General features: G+C 36.3%; 1 pseudogene; it reads left to right on the plus strand.

The window, feature by feature from the left end:
• The first annotated feature begins 2,958 nt into the window (after positions 1-2,958).
• Positions 2,959-16,365, plus strand: LOC134268425 (uncharacterized; annotated as a pseudogene).
• The last annotated feature ends 224 nt before the right edge of the window (positions 16,366-16,589 follow it).

Consider the following 16,589-nt stretch of genomic DNA (forward strand, 5'->3'; position numbering starts at 1 on the left):
TAGGCATATATACGAGCTAGATTTATACATAAAAAACAAAAACAGATACGTGGGGACCATCTCTTCAGGCCTGATGAACTGCACGTCATACAATAAAGCCACTATTTACCTTCCCTCTGAGAAACAGACATTCTACACTCTACTGCATTCCAAGTGATTTCCTCACATCTGAGCCAGAGGTGTGCCCAAATAGATTGAAATCGAACCAAAACTGATGCAGGAATAACGATTAAAAGGAATTTTACAGAAATTTCTAATTGGGGGTTGGGGTGGGGGGCTGACCAGTTTGAGGTTAGGGTGCCCACAGCCACAAAACATTGATTTATTAAAGATTGTGTATTTTTTGGACACAGAAGGGGGCCTGGGCCCCCTCTAAATCCGCCAGTGATTTGTAAACATGGCAAAACCATTAAGCGAAGTCAATACCTGCTTCACTTAATTATGTATCTTAATAGTCTAGTCTACCTAAAATTGTGTGCCTAGTTATACTGAAACCAGACCAAAACAATAGCAGGGTAGTATACTTGTGTGCCAAGTTGTATTGAAATCAGACCAAAACTGTAGGAGAAGTAGTATTTTATAGGAATTTCACATTTACATAAATTTCTTTTTAGTAACCAAGACAACACCGTTCATCGAATTAACAAAAAAGACGCACTAGTTTATGTATCTTAGTGTAGTCTACTTGTGAGCCAAGTACTGCAGTAACTGATTATACTGTAATCAGACCATAACTGTAGGGGAGTAGCGTTTAAAAGGAATGTCAAAGATTTTTTTTAATTTCTAGTAACCATGGCCATACCGTTAATGGATTACGTATCTTAGTCTAGTTTACTTGTGTGCCATGTTACCCTGAAATCAGACCAAAAATGTAGGAGGAGTAGCGTTTTAAAGGGATTTCACAGAAATTTCTTTTTTAGTAACCATGGCAATCATTTAAATAAAAAGATGCACTTAAATTGTCTTATTGTATTTTACTTGTTTGCAAAGTTATGTTGAAATCACACTAAAACTTTAAAGCCGCTTAATCCGAAACAGGCACATATTATCTCACATAATGAAAGTACGTCATTACATAGATAATACATAAAAATAAATTATGAGATTGATTTAATAGTTTACTACAACAATCCTTACATGGAAAACATAGATCAAAAACCCTATTGACAAACAGAAGTTTCTCACGGGAAGTTAAGATCTGTTGTGAAGTCACCTTTGAAAAAATAATTTTATCGGTTATATCTAATTATAAAGATAATTCAAACCCAAAGTATTTTTTCCATTAGTAGAAGCCTACGTCATAATATATCTTTTAAAAATTAAGAAAATAATTGAATATAATCCAAAGTAATTTTTATATTAATAATATATGCATATTTAAAGAATAAAGGAAAATCAGATATTTTAAAAGATTTTTTATAAGAAAGTTTAATTACGAAGGCTAAAATATTGTCTGTGTACAGGTACATGTATAAGTACTTTCTTGTAAAAAAAAAAATGCTCGGGTTTGTTCCTCATGAGATAAACATGTTTACAAGCGATAAATTTAATTTTTCGAAGGTGATTTCACGCGATATCAACATAGGATTATTTTTTGTGTGACCTAACAAAAATTATTTTTTTAACTTTTGAATTTTGATATCTTTTAAAAGAAAAAGACTTTAGGGATATATTTTGAGAAAAGTTGAAACAATTCATGGACAATTATTTTTCAAGAAGAAAAACGAATATATTTTTTTTGCGATTAGAATCGGACCTAGCGGCTTTAAGAGAAGTAGAATTTCAAAGGAATTTCACGGAAATATTTTTCAATATTAATTTTATGTTCTTTTCCCCCCTTTTCATGCCATTTGTATAGCATTAACTATGAAAGTCAATAGTCCCTAGTGTTTATATATGTATGAAATTTAATTCATTTCTAAAAGCAAATATGGAACAAAAGTTCAAAAACAAAACTGTTATAATGATGTTACGTCATACAGATAAAGTTATGAACTGTAAAGCATTTATAGAAGACATTCATCATAATTGATACCCTTTAATAAATTGTAATGAAACAATGATTGGTTGATTGATTGACTAAATATTGATTAGCTTCCCTCTCGAGAATTTTTCACTCATATGGAGACGCCACCATTTGCCAGTGGAGAGCTGCAAATTTGTGCTATACTCGGCACTCAGCGCCACTGAGCAGGGAGGGATATTTTTTGCACCTACTGCGACACAGGGCCTCGGTTTATACGGTCTCATCCGAAGGACCGGTCTACACGTCCCACAGTGGGATTCAAATCCGCGACGTAATGATCAACAGCTTACTTCGCGAATCTAGAGCAGACGCTCTAACCACTGCGCCACGCGGGCGACAATGAAACAATGAGATAACGCACAGAATTGACGCTCAAAAGTCCATTCAAAAGCAGAGTAGAGCAAATACGGACCTCCTATGCATCAAAGGTGGATCAGGTGCCATGAAGGCCACATTCGCCGTGTGCCCCTTTTCCCCCTCGGGAATTTTTTTTGCAAAAATCAGTCGACAATTCAGTGTGTAAAAATGGCCTAACGTTTAGTATAAAAACGTCAGTCAGCATTTGACCTAATGGTAGATACCGGTAGTACTTGCTGACAAGGTTATTGTATTGACCATAAAACTTAGTACGAATGATGACTTCAAATGAGACTGTTGATATTTCTTGTTTCATAAACTTTTCAATAACTTGCCTCAATTTCGCATGTATATTGTACTGAGCATGTATGAAATCAATCTCGAGATATAAACCCCTTATGCAAGTGATAAGGATATATTGCTGCGCAAGTAAGGGAAGTAAATGGTTAAAACGGCACATTTCTTCATAGAATATTATGTTGATCCAATTCATTTTAATAGATCAAATAAGGAAGCACTAATATTTACAAAAACAAAACAAAAAACCCAATTATTCTATAATAGCACTTTAAAGGGTCTAACATTATTTCATACAAATATAATTTTCGAAAGGAATTTTAGATTTTTAATTTTGCATTCAAGTTAAAACCATAAGAAGCATTCTAAGATAATTTATTATAACAAAATTACTGACCAAAAGGCTCTTAAATGTCATCATTTTATGTCCGTTTTGACACATGGAATAGGAGCAAACCCAGCTCGGAAAAGGTTTTACAGAGACAGACAATGAAGAATAGCGGCGGGGTCAAGTGATCACAGACCCTCGGTCATTTTATGACCGAGGAAGTATAAATAAATTGTTAAAAATGAATATAGCCAGTAGGGGTGCTGTGTCAGTAGTTATGGCGAACTTTGTGTTGATTTCCGTCCTTTTCTTTGTGGCTTTTTCTGAAGCAGCAAGAATAAAAAGTAAGTCGATTACCTACTTCAAAGATGGAGAATATGAATCCACTCTTTCTAAATGATCTGATGCCTTGGAAATAAAAAAAAAAAAGGCGAAAGCTACAAAATCAAGAAAACGAATTTTCGCTCAAAATTTTGTGAGTTTATTTTTAAAGGGAACTTAATTGATTATCATGAAATTATTGTTTATCTTTTTTTTTTTTTTTTTTTTTAAAATGGTCGAGGGAATTTAAGGTATTCCGTTAGGGCAACTCGCACCTTCGCAATAAGGGCGAAGGCGAGAGTGCGATGGCGAAGGAGCGATACAAAAATCGCATTTTCGCCTTCGCAAATTTGCACTTTTGGCTTCGCGTTTTTACTTCTGTAGAGCTCTTTGAGGATTTTCGCATAATGAGATTCGAATGTTATTGTATTAAATCACGGTATCGAATTAAGGTATGCTATTTAAGAAAAGTGACCGGAGTCGAAGAGCACACACACGTTATGGGCATTACGTTTTAAAATAGAATTACATAATCATGACCATGTTCAAGCCTAGTCCGAAATATCTGACGTTTTCCAGGGTTTCTAACGATTTTGATATCTAACCATTACGAAAACTGGGAATTAATAACTGATTGATAGTTAGCACGACATCCTTACTTTCACAACCGTTTTAGTCTTATGAGTATGCAAAATATTTTTTTACGTCACACTTATACATGTATAAAGCGCATGCATACCAATAACATCCAAGAGCCCACTATATCGCCCTAAAGACGAGAGTGCGAATGTGCTAGTGGCCCCAACGGAACACCACAGGAATCCGCTTTACATTATAGTGTGTACATTTTGACCACTAAAGTTTTTGTCATTCAACTTGAGATTATTTATAACTTTCCCGCTTAAAGAAGTTGCCAGAATAATAAGTTTTTGGACTTTGCAGAATCCAGAAAATAGAAATAGTAATTTTTCAATTATAAAGTTTTAGATACCAGGATAAAAATGTTAAATCTTTGAGTTGAATTTTTTAATTCATAAAATTACCAATGATGACTTTTAAAATTTGATATGACTTATACAGACAATTAGCTTTCACCCTGGGGTCTAACTAGGAGTTGCAAGAAGATGTGTATCTTCAAAACATGGTTCGAAGAATCCCTTCAATATTCTTTGCTGTAGCTAAACCAACCTTTGGAATAATATGATTGGTGGCGTCCTGAAGATGAGCGTTTGATCTGATGATCCACGCCGTTCAACTTGACGTGATACGACTCTTTGGATCAAGTTATTGTTATGATAAAATATATGTGTCGCACGCATAAAATTTGATTTATTACTGTTTCTAGAAAAATTTTACTATATCGCCCCAACACAGTTAAACAGCTCATGGAGAGCCCTGATTTCGCTATCATTATGTCGCATAGTCATAAACGCTTTTCTTGTATATTAAGATTGGTATTCCTTTTATTCTTTCAGCATTTTCGCTTGGAGTAAACAAATATTAAAGATTCTACACTATTTTTCTTTTTCACAGGACAGATAGCATCACAAACATTCGATAACAGAGGGGGAGAAGGACCTGGCCTCTGGTCAATTGAGGCAACCTTCTATGGCAATCCCTCTGACCTTTTCCGACAGCCCAATGCAAATCCAACCGGGCCAAACTCGTACGATAATCGTGGAGGTGAAGGGCCAGGACTTTGGTCTCGAGAACCCAATGCAAATCCTACAGGACCAAATTCCTACGATAATCGTGGTGGTGAAGGACCAGGACTTTGGTCCAGAGAACCCAATGCAAATCCTACAGGTCCAAATTCCTATGATAATCGTGGTGGTGAAGGACCAGGACTTTGGTCCCGAGAACCCAATGCAAATCCTACAGGTCCAAATTCCTACGATAATCGTGGTGGTGAAGGACCAGGACTTTGGTCCCGAGAACCCAATGCAAATCCTACAGGTCCAAATTCCTACGATAATCGTGGTGGTGAAGGACCAGGACTTTGGTCCAGAGAACCCAATGCAAATCCTACAGGACCAAATTCCTACGATAATCGTGGTGGTGAAGGACCAGGACTTTGGTCCAGAGAACCCAATGCAAATCCTACAGGACCAAATTCCTACGATAATCGTGGTGGTGAAGGGCCAGGACTTTGGTCCAGAGAACCCAATGCAAATCCTACAGGTCCAAATTCCTACGATAATCGTGGTGGTGAAGGACCAGGACTTTGGTCTCGAGAACCCAATGCAAATCCAACAAGTTATTCAGGTTATTTTTCATTTACTTATACGGAAGAAAGGACCGTATTAAATTCATTTTAATATACATGTATGTATCCATTGTTTTAAAATTATAAGTAATACATACTAGAATATCATATTAAGTTAAGCTTAAAATATATTTTTCTCTTTCATATAATGTTGCTATACCCCTATTTACCTACTAAGGACATTTGTTCCATTTATCTGTTTTCGTCTATCCTCTTGTTTGTCCAACACCAAGAATCAAAGATTTCATACTTTAATGTACATGTTTCTGTGAAGAGAGAGAATTTGAACTCCATATATTCAACACATTTGTGATGGGGAATCAAGAATTTCTTTGGTGGATCTTCGGGGAAAATGTCATCGATCCATTGGGTAAACGTAATGCACACATATTTAAAGGCTTCGATGTGGAAATCTTCAAAAGCCATAGCTACAACCTATCGGTGACTGCATGGGTGTCTTTTTTGTGGTTGGACTGATGGTAGCGGAAAATATGCTGTTGCATTTCTTTAATATATATCATCACGCCTTGCTGCTTATAAGCAAATATATGAAATTGTCCTTCTTATACCAACATCTATTGCAGCATACTGTAAAATCACATATTTTCGTGGTGTCAAATTTTCGTGGTAAAGAGTAAAAACCCTTGGTTCGTGGGGATTTGAATTCGTGGATGAAGAATTGATGAGCAGATATGTATCATGTAACATTTTACATTATCGTGGTGGACAAGAATTCGTGGTTTTCTTCATACATCGAACACAACGAAAATTAACCCCCAGGAAAATTTGTGATTTCACATTATTTAATGTAATCTACACTTTGATTTATCTCTGACTTAGAAAAATAATAGTTTCATAATTTCACTTCTATGATTGTTTAAATATACAGGAAGAACCTGCGAGTCGCTAGATGGTTCCTGTGTAGCCAATGAAAATGAGTGTGCCAACGATTTAGAACCAAGCTTGAGTTGTGCTGGATCTGGAATATGTTGCCTTCCTAACGTCTGTAAGAAACTATTGTGTTCTGCAGTAATTTTAGACAAAATATGATTTATAACATGTTTTCGTACATGATTTAGCGTACCAGTGCATGGGTAGATTATGCATTATCCAGAATAGTCCAGAGTTCTTCGTTGCCAGTGATTAAATTATATAAATCCAAGCAGATATGGTGAGAAAATCCATTTAGGAGATAGATTCCGAATATTTTATCCTTTTTCCATATAATTCTTTTTCTCTCTTTCCCTTTATATCACCATTTTTTGCTCAAATATTTAATATTTTATCGGATTTTTACATTCATCTTAATTGAGCGTATGAAAACCTGGACCTAACTGATAGTACATCTTTTACTATTGTAATAATGTTGTAAAGGTCATGGAGAAAAAGGCCAGATCTGGGCAAACATTCCTTGCGTTTAGTAATCACTAATCCTTACTGTGATCATCTGTTTCTATTTACAGTACCTGAACATATAGGAGGACATGAAGGCTTAAATGGGCCTATTCCTGGCACGATGATAGTTGGGGGTACAGAGGCGGCACGTAACCGATGGCCTTGGCAGGTATCTCTCCAAACTAACCAAGGATTTCACTTTTGTGGTGGCAGTCTGATCAATGAACAGTGGGTCGTTACTGCTGCCCACTGCCTGGATGGGTAAGAAAAAAATTGCTAATGCATAATTGTATGGCGTTAAGTATTTATGTGAATTGAAATAATCACGTGATACTTTTGTATGTTATGTAGACGATCTGCTGATCGTGTTGTATTGGGGGATCACGATCTGACAACTAGACAAGGAACAGAAGTCATCCGAGGGGTTTCTCAAGTTATAAAGGTACGTCCACAGGGTCGGAAGCATATGTGAATTTTTACTGCCTGGGCGAGCAGAGTTTTGACGCTGTTTACCGAGGCTAAAGAGAATAAAGACACAAGCATGCCATATATGGTTGTGTAGATAAATTAAATAGTTTGTCAAATTGCATTTCCTCTGTAAGTGTAAATGATTGCTATTCTAGGGGAAAGGGGGGGGGGGTTACTCCGTGTAATTCGGAGTTAGATACCTTGTGTTATTAGTGTACAATGGGCAAGTGCCTGTGCTCCCAATATATACGATATTTTTAATATACAATGTATTACTACATATAGTCATGATAGTAAATCGTCCATCTTTCTTTCCATCTGATCAATACATTGGGCAAACAGTGGACGCGACCAGTCAAAGGGGAATACATGCTCTTTCGAAAAACCTGATTCCGCTTCTGCCTGTTTCACAAATTTGTATTGTTTGTAGCTTTTTTGAGACCGATTACATATTTTATCTTTAACTTATTCACAGCACCCTAACTTTGTGAACAGGGACCCATATCCAAATGACATAGCCCTGATAAAGCTTGCAACACCTGTGTCATACTCTGCTGCAGTACAACCAATCTATATGCCAAATGAAGGAGCCAATTTCGAAAACAATGAATGTTGGATCACAGGATGGGGCATAACCAAAAGTTAGTGTTCTAAATTAAAAAAAAAAATGATGGATTATAGCGAGCGCAGCGATTCGCGACGCTTGTCACTGCTAGCTCTTAAAGCAACGCCTGTGCGAAGAGAATTACTGCACTTACATGTACATTCGATAGAATTTTTTGATGCAGTAATTTGGACCCGCAATGCATCACTTGTTTTAGCTACGTTCTCGCGAGAATAGCAGCAAAAGTTCAACTAAACGTAAACATGCCTTGATTTAATGGATACATAATGAAGATGAATAGTAAACGAAACGTTCTTCATTAACTTTCAGAACTGTTCATGTTTTTTCTTGGTATTGCAACTTGCATACGACGTCATGTGACGTCAGAGTCTAGACGCACCAAATGTCACGTGCGGTTTGTAAGCCCGATCTAAATTAAAACAAAATTAATATCTGCGCTCGCCATAACGGTCGCACCGTCAACATATTACATATATGCTATATCTTTAATGATTGGATTCGGGGAAAACACCTCGTCTCGATCTAAAACTTATGACTATGCATGGTCATTTTTGAGGAATTTTGCAGTAATGAGAGTAATAAAGGAGATTAAGAAAATGGACATGGAAAGGAGCATGATGAAGGAGTTTTGAGAGAATCTTGACAATATGTCTGTCAGGTTATATACTATAAAATCATATGTTATAAAGTAATCTGTGATGAAACTGTACTGTTATTGGCTATAAGTTTGGCAATATGATTTTTTTTAAACTTGAGAACCACAAATTCGGTTCGAGACAATCGTGTGTTCTCAGATCGGTAACCTCGCCTCGGTTAACGAATGCAAATTAAGTGCGACGTAGAAAAAAAAACGTCGTAGCGATTCAACAACTTATACGTTGAGACTGTTCCTTCAGATGAAACCGTATGAACTAAGGCTTTTATGTCTCAGTAGGTGCTGGCACGAAAAGGATCAACCACTGATCCAAGACCTAGGTATCTAGGACAATCTAAAGAACTTTATTCGGTATAATAACCAATATTTGCTCCCCAAATCAAACTTTGGCGGAGAAATATTTAATTATGTTCTTAAACAGGGGGATATATGCTGACTTCCAAAGCACTGAATATTTTCATACGCATTGACGTCATATGTTTTAAATGACGTCACGAAAATGACGTAAATTTAAAATTTCCATGATTTATACAGAAAAATGTATATATATTGCGTCGATATTTCGAGTAAAAGTCACCGAGCGCGGCTCAATATTTTGATATAATGTGTAGAATGATAATATCAACTGATCAAATTTGCGCTCTATAAATTTTAATATTTTGATATAAAAAAATGTGTATTGCACATTGTACACCTATAATTCTTGTGTTAAATTTTGATTTCAAATAATTAGGTCAAATACTTTTCATGCTAGTGGCCCCTTAGTATTTCTCGGAAAATACATTTTTCACACTATGACCAATCACTCACAAAATATTACAAGCAACAAAACTCTTTGAATATTGAAATATTATTGCAATGAAACTCTGTTGCTTCATATAAAAAAACGATTAGAGTTAGGGTCAAAAACTTTTAAATTATTACAGTCCGAATTTTCTGTCATATTTGTAAAATCGAATATTAAAAAAATATGACTGATGAGAACTCTAAATTATTTATAGCCTCATATTACCTTTGTTGCCATAATTCTCATGGTATTAACATTATATGGGGTCAATGATCAAATTATTTACATTGCCTGAAATGGTTTTTGCTCATATTTCTGAATTTCTTTATTTAATAGCATTTAATTATTTGAAATAATTTTTAGCTTTAAGCTATAAAATTGTCTGAAGAAACATACAATCTTTAATTTTGAAAATTATTGCAAGAAATAAAAGATTTTGACAAAAATGAAAAAATAAAAATTTGTCCGAATTTCCTCTGCATTACTATACATTGACTTTTGTTCCTGTATATTTTCTTCAAAAATAAAATATATAAAATTGTGTTAAAACTTAGTGATTTTATCCATTTAAAACAATTGATTTAATATATTATAGTTACGCCATAAAAACAAAATTGTCAATTAACAACTTTGAAACTATAAAATGTTCTGTTAATTTATATTTCTCATACAATTTATAGAATTCAGCACAATTCAAGAATTTTTCAAAATTTGACTTTTGTGGGGGCAAAGATATGCAGTATTCCGCATATAATTCTTTGCCGGAGAGTGGTTACCTCAGTATGTTATATGAGTGAAAATTCCGAAAGGACGTAAAGAAAACAAACTCATCAATAAAAATTATGAAAATGTTTGACTTTAAAGTTTAAAGTAAAGTCATATTTATATATTAAATATATAAGTATTGCAATTATTTACCAACAAATTAAGTATACAGCTGATATTTCCAACAGTAAAAATAACAAATCTTCTAGTATATATAACTTTGCTCATTCAGTTAAGTGGGAAAATTAGGAGTAAAACATATAAGGAACAGAATACATTTCATATTAATTTACTATAAATCATTAATGAAATATTTCAGATACTGGTGATCCGACAAAACTCAATGAATTGAGGACGAACGTAATAGATCAACAATCCTGCGCACGACAATGGCAGCCGACTTCAATCCTGAACACCCATATATGTATCGGTGACGGGGAGACGGGCTCATGTAGTGTAAGTTCATGTAATGATATTTTGATAAAAAAAAAATTTGAAATGAGCTAACCATATGTATGGAAATCCCTATCTATCACACTCAGTACTCATATTAGGTCAAATTTAATCCATCTTATAAACATATGTACTTATAGCTGCAAATCTGTAAGTTGTTGCATGGTCTGAAGAAATTAGGATGGGCGACCAAAGATATACATTGTATTTTAACGGGTGGCACTGTAGCTCTCTGGTCGTCCGTCCCAAGACCTTTTAAAGCTGATACTTTGTTGCAATGGATTAAAAGTATCAGATGGAGGATGTTGAAACCTAGAATTATGTGGCTGAGGGGCAACAAGAAAACCAACTAAGCGCTCGCTCCTTCATCGGGAAGTCGCGAGTTCGAATCTCGACAGCGACTGACCTAAGTCCATGAAAAATGAGTAGCATCTGTCTCTTCGCCATGAGCTCGAAGTGAAAGTTGCGGGTCCTTTGGATGAGACCTCAAAAACCAAAGCCCCGTGTCACAGCAGGCGTTGGCACGATAAAGAACCCTCACTGCTCAATGGCCCTGAGTGCCGAGTAAAGGTCAACATTTGAAGCCCTTAACTGGTATATGGTGACGTCTATAAATGAGTGAAAAATTCTTGAATGGGACGTAAAACAACATACAGTCAATCAATCAATTAATACAAAAATGATAGATTAATAAATACGAATAAAAAGAATCAATAAAAACGGTTGATACCTTGTAATTTTTGCTTTCTACACGCCTTCATGAGACTGCATCCTCCTTAACCCACTCCCCCCACGCCCCAATTGCTGGTGTATTTTGTCAATTTTATTTTTTTGTTTTATTTTTTCCTAGATTGCTTTCATCTTAAATGAAGGATATGGAGATAACGAACAGTTTTCAATATCAAAAAACCATAAAACTATACAAAATAGGAGCAGAGCAAACACGGACCTCCAAAACATCAGAGGTGGGATTGATTGATTGATTGAATATTGTTTAACGTCCCTCTCGAGAATTTTTCACTCATATGGAGACGCCAACACTTGCCGGTGGAGAGCTGCAAATTTTGTCCTATACTCGGCACTCAGGGCCATTGAGCAGGGAGGGGTCTTTTTCGTGCCAGCACCTACTTCGACACGGGACCTCGGTTAATACGGTCTCATCCGAAGGACCGGTCTCCACGTCCCACAGTGGGATTCGAACCCGCGACGCAAGGATTAACTCCTTACTTCGCGGCTCTAGAGCAGACGCTCTAACCACTGCGCCACGCGGGCGACTTCAGAGGTGGGATCAGGTGCCATGGAGGAGTGAGCATCCCCTGCCGACCGGTCACACCCGCCGTGTGCTCCCTATCATAATCGGGAAATGACCCGTTGTCAATTCAGTGTATAAATAATGGACTAACAATTAGTATGAAAACATCAGTCAGCATTTGGCTCAATGATAAAATTTTTAATTGTATTTGCTGACAAGGTCATTGTATCGACCATAGAACTTACGAAATGATGACTTTAAAAGACACTGTTGATATTCTTGTTTCATCAACTTACTTGTCAAAAATTTACCTCGTTTTAGAAATTGTTCATACGTAGAGCATGCTCTTGCGTGTAGAATCAACTGAGATATATAAACTCCGTATGCAGGTGATGAAGGTATATTGCTCTATAAGCAAGGGAAGTTGACGATAGAAAAGTTAAAGTCATCACGTTTATCACAGAGTTTGGTTGTTAGATTACCATTAACGTCTTTTACAGTAAAATATCCAAGTATGAAACAGATGTGACAGACTCTGTGGTATCTTTTATCTCAAGCTCACCAGGATGTGGCTGTTCGGCGGGGGATCTCGCTCCTCCCTGGCGCCTGATCCCACCTCCGATGTTTTGGAGGTCCTTGTTTGCTCTGCTTCTATTTTTTTTTATTGTTTTATGGACTTTTGATCTTGGGCACTGTTCCTTATCTCCATATGTTTCATTAAAGGACATTCCAATAAATTGATTTATAAAAGGTGTAGATTTTCTGAATTTCTCCGAAATATTACCATTGCAAGAGCACCACAATGCGGAACATCCGCTTGCCAAAGAACACGTCTATATGAGGCAGCATTTGACATCGATGCAAATAACGCCACTGTCGTTACACGCACAAGGATAAACTAAGCCACTCGCACAACAACGCGTGACCATATCGGAATTCCCTCCAACTCTTGTGAAGGGTGAAATACTTCTTCATAAATATGGAAAAATCGAACCAGTAACGCCCGAGTCTTATTATTTACCTCAGATTACAAAACAATTATCTCCTTTAAATTTTTACTTCAGAAAACCATGGTTGTTGTTTATTTTTTTTATTGGTTTAGTTTGTATGTTGCTTAACGTCACTCGAGAATTTGTCACTCGTGGAGACGCCACCACTTGCCGGTGGAGAGCATGCAAATTTTGTCCTTCCCTCGGCACTTACGGCCATTGGGCACTGGGGGGTCGCCCGCGTAGCGCATTGGTAAGACCGTCTGCTCTAGAACAGCAAAGTAAAGCCCTATTTACACGATCTGATTTGTAAGATGTGACTTCCCACATCTTACAAATCATACCGTGTAAATAGAAAAATTATAAGTCAGATATGAAGTCAGATGGAGTCAGATGGAATAGAAACATACTCTATTCCGTCTGGCAAGTCAGATGGTTTTAACCAATCATTGACAAGGTCAGAGAGGTTGATGTATATAAAGAAGAACTAACATGTGAATTTTTCCCACACTTCTTCTCCAAAGATAATTCAATATCAATAAATCTTATTTATTGTAATTAAAATGTAACGGAAATCCTGAGAGGACATTTTCTATTGGCTGGACAGAAGAGAGAACTGAAATTAACTACAGAACAAACTGAAAGATTCGTAGAACTATATCAAGAAGAAGTAGATTTATTAAAACACAAATGGCTATTAAACTATCATCATTCTCCATTGTGAAATGTAAACAAAAAAATTTTGGAGGGAAATATTAATGAACTTCATGTCTGACAAATCATACTGTTTAAATGAAACACTGGAGTCAGATGTGAAATCACATCTGAAATCACATCTTACAAGTCAGACCGTATAAATAGGGCTTTAGGAGTCAATCTTTACGTCGCGTGATCGAATTCCCATTGTGGGACGTGGAGACTGGTCTTGCGGATGAGACCGTACAAACCGAGGTCCCGTGTCGCAGTAGGTGCTTGATGAAAAAGTTCCCTCCCTGCTCAATAACCCTTAGTGCCGAGTTTAGGAAAAATTTGTAGCTCTCCACCGGCAAGTCAGCTGACGTCTCCAAATGAATGAAAAATTATCCAGAGAGATGTACTTGACAATATACAATCGAACAATCCTGCGACACATGACCTCGGTTTACATGGTCTCATCCGAAGGACCCACGCGTCCTTACTTCGGGATTTTAGAGCATACACTCAAACCACTGCGCCACGCGGGCGACCCATAGTTTGTAATCCGTTAATAACGGTGTGCAAACCACCTGCATAGTTTTCTTGATTTAGATTTAGGTTCTATAAATTAAATATTAAATGATGTTAACAATAATGAAATAATTAACATACTAAATCGTAATTTAAATGATTAATTTACACAGATAGAAATATAAACAAGAGGCCCACGGGCCTTATAGGTCACCTAGGTATTGTGTAACAACTTTCAAACAATTAACTTTGGTTCGTGTTTTAAACCAGAAGCCATGAAATTCACGATTCACAATTTTGAAAGAGGCACTATTGCTTATCATAATTATAAACTTAGCATGCTCACTCTATTTACTTAATACCCAGAGGTTAATCAGAGTAACAAAGAGAAAATGTATTCCACTTTATAACCAGTTTTGCACCTCATCCCAAAGGAACCACTGACCCTGGGGCCACGTATTTCAAAATTTTGCAAATGTTATCATCAAAATGGTTGATTAATATCAAAGAGCAGATTTCAAAGCATGAATTTATTTTCAGACTATGTAACACCCCCCCCCCCCGAGCCAGGGGGGGGGGGGGATAAAAAATAACCATTTTGCTAGATGCACCTTTCTTCATCATAAATATATATACTTGGATCATTGGCATAAAACCCAGGAGCAAAGGAAAAGATTTTCAAGGAATGAATGTATTTTCACTATATAATCAATAAAGCCCCGCCCTAACACCAGAACCCCTGACCCTGGGGCCATAATATTCAAATTTTGCAAGAGACACTCTTGCTCATCATAACTATGTGCATAGTTATTTTATTTAATACCCAGAAGCAGAGAAGAAGATTTTCAAAGAATACATGTATTTTCACTATATAATCAATAGAGCCCCGCCCTAACACTAGAACCCCTGACCCTGGGGTCATAAAATTCACAATATTGGAAGAGGCACTCTTGCTTATCATAACTATGTACTTAGTTTATTTAATACCCAGAAGCAGAGAAGAAGATTTTCAAAGAATAAATGCATTTTCACTATATAATCAATAGAGCTCCGCCCTAACACCAGAACCCCTGGCCCTGGGGCCATAAAATTCACTATTTTGGAAGAGGCATTCTTGCTCATCATAACTATCTACCCAGGAGCAGAGAAGAAGATTGTCAAAGAAATAATGCATTTTTACTATATAATCTATATAGCCCCTCCCTAGCACTAGAACCCCTGACCCTGGGGCCATAAAATTCACAATTTTGGAAGAAGCACTCTTGCTCATCATAACTATGTACTTAGTTTATTTAATACCCATGAGCAGAGAAGAAGATTGTCAAAGAAATAATGCGTTTTCACTATATAATCTATGTAGCCCCACCCTAGCACTAGAACCACTGACCCTGGGGCCATGAATTTCACAGTTTTGGTAGAGGACTCAATGCTCAATACATTCAGGGGGGCAGGGACCATGAAATTCAAAATTTATGTTCCCCTTCAACCATAGATGCTGTATACCAAATTTGGTTGAAATTGGTTCAGTGGTTTCAGAGAAGAAGCTGAAAATGTTCAAATGTTAACACACGACGAACGACGGACGACGACAGACGAAAACGGATAGCAATAGGTAAAATAGGTAAAATATCTTACTGGTAATATAATTTTTCCCTAACAACTGCAACAGTAATTCTTGCATTAACAAGCACAGAAAGATTTAATTGTTTATAATATTAAAGTTAATTTTGACATCACGTTCGTTTTGTACGGCAAATCTTCAATATTATGCCCATTATTTATCTTTATAAAAATGCCCTTGTTCTTACTTGCGAATTGAACATGTTCCATACCACTGATACTTTTTTGGTAACATTTGGATTTAGGTATCTATGTTTTATTTAATTTACATATTCTCTATATACTTAGGGTGATTCTGGAGGACCTCTGTCTTGTTTGAAAGACGGGAAATGGACATTGGCAGGTGTGACGTCATTTGGAGTCACGGGTTGCGAGACGAGTGGATACCCAGATGTTTATACCCGAACTTCTATGTACAGACCTTGGATTGAGTATAATATAAGGACAAGTGGAAGATAATGTTAAATGTGTACTTTCTTAACGTAATTGTAAAACACAATCAATTTTCTGATATATCAAAAGAATTAGCGCTCAATTTCAACTTGAAAATGCAAATGGGTGAATTGTGATAGAATAGATCATATCATATTGTTTCCATTAAAACATTCCCATTTCTAAATCTTGTATTTGTACATATATTTAATTTTGAAGGGTGTTTTATACATCAACATTACTTTATGTGATAAAGTATGTCATCCAAGGAAGGAAAATTCTCGTAAGATTGAACATTCTTAATACATACAAGAGTTATTTCCCTTTTCCTGCTAGCTAAAAATTAA

Source organism: Saccostrea cucullata, unplaced genomic scaffold, assembly GCF_032062105.1.
Source record: "Saccostrea cucullata isolate Sc308-1 unplaced genomic scaffold, CSIRO_AGI_Scuc_v1 ctg500, whole genome shotgun sequence".
NCBI lineage: Eukaryota > Metazoa > Mollusca > Bivalvia > Ostreida > Ostreidae > Saccostrea > Saccostrea cuccullata.